General features: G+C 44.0%; 1 protein-coding gene across 20 annotated transcripts in view; it reads left to right on the top strand.

Annotated features, from left to right (window-relative positions):
- Positions 1-5,348: 5,348 nt before the first annotated feature.
- The window catches only part of PTPRD (protein tyrosine phosphatase receptor type D), a 1,155,490-nt gene continuing 1,154,838 nt past the window's right edge, over positions 5,349-6,000 (top strand). For 7 of the 20 annotated variants that reach the window (XM_064404736.1, XM_064404735.1, XM_064404734.1 and 4 more), the window contains exons 1-2: positions 5,349-5,454; positions 5,712-5,819. The gene's annotated coding sequence lies outside the window, so the exon portion shown is untranslated. The remainder of the gene's footprint in view (positions 5,455-5,711; positions 5,820-6,000) is intronic. The other 13 variants (XM_064404744.1, XM_064404743.1, XM_064404739.1 and 10 more) reach the window with 3 other exon arrangements.

The raw sequence follows: 6,000 nt of genomic DNA, 5'->3' as shown, positions 1-6,000 counted from the left end.
CTAAATTAAATGACAAAGTCTTTCTTTATCTTCAGTACTGCAGATAAGAATCTAAAGCTATAATAGACTAAAATCTGATTAAACTTCAATGCATGTTTTAATGCAGACTGAAATTCCCTGGTATATTTCAAGGCTTACATGAGCATTGATATTGATGTACTGCTCCAACCTGTGGCCTAGTCATATGGTTTTTCAAATCTAACATCAGTTGTTTTGGAAAGGAAATCTACTAATACAAACATATATTGATATTGGATACATAATTCTTCAGATTTATTCCCAGGTTGATCCCTAACACTTAGAAATCTACTTAGACACCAAGACAATAAGCTGGTTTTCCTTTTTTTGACTCCTTGGTTAAAATTAGGCAGGTGCCTAGCAGAGGTAAGCATGTTCCATAGAATTGCCCTGAAGTTTTGTTCTTATGTGGATGATTCTTACTCTACAGAAGAAACAAAGAACAGCAGTTCTATGAATTCAAATGTAGGTGCCTAAATAGAGTTTTACAGAGAGGGGGCACAATAACTTGAGACTGCCAGATCCAAATGCTCTGACCCAGGCTCTACAGTTTAAATTATCAAGTTTTCCATCTCATGGTTTTGTTGTTTTTTTTTTTTTTTTTTTTGTTCAGCGTGAAACTTAACACATAAAAGGTTAGGAATAATAAAGAAATAATACAGCACTCAGTCATACAGGAAATTATACTTTCTTCATAATGGGGATGAACAGACACATTTAGTTGCTTGATCAAAAAGAAAAAAGACAGTTAAGAGCATATCATATGACATTTTAGGTTCAGCATTTTACTTTTCTTTTTAAACATTTCTAAAGAAAATACTATCAAATACATGTACAATTACCAAATAATTTTAAGGTAAATATAAAGTAATTAAATTAAAGTAAATATATTTGGAGTTAGGGTGGTTCTTCTATAAATTAACATGGTTATATATAACTATTGCTGTCCTGAAATCAAATTTTGTTTTTTCCTCATTAATATCTTCTGTCATGCTTCCTGACAAAAATAGTTCCCAGGAAAAGTTCCCATTGTCACCCATGGGGTGTTTGGCTCATGGGTGCATAACCAGCCTTTTTTTATACAGAAAAACTTCATTTCAGCAACGTGACAGTGGAAGATTATATCAGCAAATACATTTTTGGAACCTTGCAATCCAGTGGTAAGAACCACCTTCTTAAATATAAATTTCTCTTATTTTGTAAGAAAGCTAATTCACATATGTATATATATGAACACAATTTTTTCTTAATTTCTCTCATCATATGCACATTTGGAATATGTGTACAATGCAGACACAGACTTTGAACAATGGGCAATGTGAAAAAATACATATCATCTTTTCCAGTTCCACTTAAAACAGCGTTATTGTGAAAGTATATTAACACTAACAATGTGTACCTTCTTAATGGAATATTTTATTTGTTTCTTAGAATAAAATATTTAGCTCTGACCAGTACGAAGAAGGAAAAAACAGCTAAGAAAAACTTGTATTGACAAACCCATGTCACACAAATTAATCATGTGAGGATACCAGGTTTTCAGAGCTGCTTGCAGGCACCTGGTCTTTGCAGGAATGGTCCTTTTTGCCTTCCAGGTGGTTAAAAATCGCTGAGTCATCTTCTCAGTTTCCTGCAGGAAAGGTTAGACTGTCCCAGAAAAAATGATCAAGAGCAGTTTCACAAAGTGTTCCTTGCTATGTATTTTCCTGTGTATTTCCTATTCCTCTTATCTCATAACTTTTATTTTGGGATGGGACAATTCAACCTCTTTCTGTTCATTGTGGTTATAAATATGCTACATGTCATGTCTACTGCTTTTCTTTAGAGATTATAGTTCACAAAAAGCAAAAAGGCCTGAGGATTGAAGTTGGTTGAAAAAAAGAAGCACATGTCCCCACAGAGACCAAAAGGTGGAAGTAAAATACAATGGTATTTTGCATCTTTAAACTGTCAGCTTTGCATATTTCTTGCTCAAGCTTCGTTACCATTTTTCTTAAATGGCCAACCTCAATCATAGTTTTCATACATGGCTTGCAAAAATGAAATAGATTATGCCCCAAAAGAAGGGCTGTTGATGTACAAAACTGAATACTTACTACTACAACTGAATTCTAAAAAAAAAAAAAAGCAGATACACAAACCACCTTTCCTACTGTACTAGTTTGGTATAGTGTAGCACTGACTCTATGAAATGTCAGTTATTTCAGATAGTAGAGGTCATAAATTCTGGCAGATTCTGCAGCTTGGAGATTTTCTCAATTCTGATACACAATAACATCTACATTAATATTTGGAACTTTTTATTTCTAGTTTATTGCTATGTGATTTTGCTTTCCCATTATTTTTCTTCCAGTTGCTCTTGTTACCAACTATGCAACACTTCTCAATATTAAATTCACATATGCCTTTTACAAAGTTTGACAACATAGTGAAATGCTCAGGATGCAGAATGGGTGGTTCATTTGGGCTTCACTGTTAATTATCATGAAGCAACCTCTTTAATATACAATACTGAACAAAACTTTGGTACTCATGACATATAATATATACCACTTTATTACTCCCAGAAGAAATGTGCAGTGAAATGCAGGAATAAGATATAGTAAATCAGAAAAATGTAAATAAGGGAAAAAAGAAAAAAAAAAGGAAAGGATTGAAGATTGAAAGGAACATAAGAATGGAAGATGTATAATTCCATATTGATATGGAGTGTAAAGATCTTAGAATCCCTAATTTTCTACTGCATTTAGCAGTGTTTTACTGTAGAGATAAAATCAGTTCTAAAATAATTAGCAATGCCATATTTAATTGCAAATTAAAGTACTACTCGCAAGTGATCTACCAAAGGGTAAAACACCACTGGGAGGAAGAATGTGGAGAGAAATTTTTTTCTATTCTTCTTTTATTGTCCTTCCCACCCCTCCCCCCAAACTCTGAACGTTCATGCTTCAAACTAGGTCAAACTGAGTTGAAGCGAAGCTTAGAGAAAAGCCAGCAATAGTCAGTACCAGGTGCTCCTCGTCGCCTATACTCTTTTAAAGGGTAGCTCTCTAGTTTGTGCAGGATGAACCTCGGAGATGAAATCATATCCGCAGGAGGATGGCGCGCCCTCTGCCACCTCTAGGACGAGGAAGATCCCCCTCTGGCCCTTTCTCGGGCCGCGTGTGGGGTGCTCCGCCTGCCCTGCTGCCGTGCGGTGACCGCGGGGCGCGCCCCGCCCGGCGGGGATGCTTCACCCCGCGCCTTCCCGGAGGCTGCGCTGAGCTCTTGGAGAGGCTTAGGCCCGTGCCGTGCCGCTCCTCAGGCTTAACCTGGCGCCACAGCACCAGCATGTGCTTACGGCTCAGCATCTGTGGAGTAGCAGGGGACCAGCAAGACAGAACTGCACATCTAAGTGTTGGGAAACGCCTATCACGGAAAGAAATCACCTTGATTCAAAAAATCCACGGAGGACGAGGGAAGGGAGGAGGGGGAAAGTGTTTCTCAAATCCCAGAAGTCAATTGGAGGTAGCCGGCGTACTGAACAAAGTTTAACTTTAATGCTGATGAAGTGACAATTAAAAAACAACCAACCAACAAAAAAACCAACCAAACCAACAAAAAACCAACGCGAACCCAAATGCACTAAAATACCCCCCAGTCAAACTCCACAGTACACAAAGATACCCCAATAACAAAATCTTTTTTTAATTTTTTTTTTTATTTTCATATAAGGTATGTAAAAAACATTTGTGCATTGTTGTGGGGAGGCAAATGATTGAAAATGTTCCTCTTGGAAGACGGTGTTGACCGGAGTTAGAAATACCTTTGTAAATTAAATCTCGATGGGATCTATTTCTGGAAAAATCTTAATTAAAAATAGCGCAAACACAAAACTGTATCCTTAACTAAAACGAAAATCCCCTCCCCCCACCCCGTCTGTTCTCAGACCGTGTAGTGTTATCAGTGGAACTGGAAACCTTGCAGAAATCACCCCAGCATTCTGCTCTGAAGAAGAGCGAATGCGGGGGGGGGGGACAAGGGGGAGAGGAGGGAGGGGAGGCGGCACCAAGGGGTCTCAGGTCTTATTGCTGGGAGATACTTTGAGGGCAAAGTAAAAGTGCCCCCTCGGGAGCAGCGCTCCGCTTCTGTCGCCACCGCCGTCTCAGATGCTACAGTATCAGGCGGAGAAGAAAAGAAAGGAATTTGGAGTTGATATACACGCCGGAGCGGCAGTAAAAAGATATAAGATATCGACACGCTCAGCTGCATCTTGTTAAAAGCTTCCTGCGGGTTGGCAGAATGAAATCTTTATTTAAAATACACAAACTACCGTCAGGGGAGGAACGGAAGGGAAAACACTAAAAGGGCCAAACGCAGAGTTTAACCCACCGGTATAAGCATAAGAGGAGAAGAGATGAGATTGGTTTGGGGTGAACGGAAGAGAGGGGGAGGGTGCCTTCTTTGCAGCCCAACCACAGAAGCCACCTGGGGACTCGGTGTCTGCACTCAGCTTTGGAGACTTTCTCTTTGATGGTGATAATGATAGTTGCTCTGGTACGGGAAAGAGACTTGCGAATACCAGAAGCAGAATGTGTGCTCACATTTGGGTGTGAATGATAGGAAAACGTGCCTCGCCACCACATCCACAGCAGCTCTCTCTTAAGTAGTGGTAACATTATTTTATTATCGCCCGCCGGTGGCTTTAAAGGTGCATTATTTTAATGCATTATTAATTGTTTTCTCAGGGCCAGAGGAAGGTGGAGATTTGGCTTATTATTATTAATAGCGAGGAGCTCGCTCTTGTCGTACGCGCCGGGGAGCGCGGTGGGAGGAGGCAGCGCCGGGGAGGAGGGCGCGGAGCGCGCCCCGGCACCGGGCTGCCTGCGCGGCTGCGGCGCCAACACGCGGGGCTCGGCTCGGCGCACCCCGGCCGCACCCTCGCAGTCCCCCAGCCCGGCCCCTCATTCTCCGCCGCGCGGAAAGTTCCGCGGGCAGCGGCCGGCGCGGCACCTCGCGGCCGGCACCTCCCCATCCCCAGTTCCGCGGGGGCGGCGTGGCTCCGCGGCCGCCAAAGTTGCGGCGGGGCCGGGGGGCTGCCGCCGCTGCCGGCCATCAAGTGGCTCGTTAAGGAAATGCAGGTGAGCGGGCTGAGCGGCGGCGGGGGCTGCGCGGAGCCCCGCGGGCAGCGCGCCCCCCGCACCGGCCCCCGCAGCCCCTCGGGCCGCTCGCCGCCCGCCTGTAGACGGCGGTGCTCGCACCGAGAGCTGGCGGCCGCCGCGCCCGCGGCGAGAGCCGCTCCAGCGCCCCCCGCCCCGCACACACACAGACACACACACGCACACCCCCCACCCCTCCTCCCCACCCCTCGCTCGCTCCCTCTCTCCTCCCTCTCGTCGTTCTTTTCCTCCCTCCCTCTCTCTCTCTCTCTGCCGGCCTCATCGGAGAGAGTTGCAGGTACCTTACCTCTCACCTCCCCGCCACCCCCCCACAGCCCCCCCCCCGCAAATTTTAAGGCGCAGGAGCCCCAGGAAAGCCTTTTTATTTATTTATGTATTTTAAATCACTGTTAAAAAAAAAAAAAATCTTTGGAAGAATGACTTGTCGGTGTCAGCACTGAAAACAGGGTTGCCCCCCAGGAGCTAGCGGCAGCGGAGCTGGATCCCATCAAAACAGAACTGCCTGATGTGGCATGTGCTTCTCTCTCTTTGCAGTTCCTTCTGGGCCTGTGTGGACTAGGGGCACAACGCGGCGCCTGACTGGCAGGAGGGGAAAGCGGAGACTCCTTCAGGTTTCCAAAGAGGTCCGAGTGGACAGCATTAGTAAGTAAATTCTCTGTGCTTGCTTACTGTCCCTATGTTCTCGGCTTGTCCAGACCTTTTCTTAGCATTCACACACATACATATGTGCACACACACACACACACATCTTTAAATATGTATATATACATTTGTGTGTATATATGTGTATGTGCATGCATTTCTGTTTTCAGGTTACTGTTGT

This window comes from Passer domesticus, chromosome Z (genome assembly GCF_036417665.1).
Source record: "Passer domesticus isolate bPasDom1 chromosome Z, bPasDom1.hap1, whole genome shotgun sequence".
NCBI lineage: Eukaryota > Metazoa > Chordata > Aves > Passeriformes > Passeridae > Passer > Passer domesticus.
The sequence above is the reverse complement of the archived record's forward strand: the minus strand, read 5'-3'. Positions and strand labels throughout refer to the sequence as shown.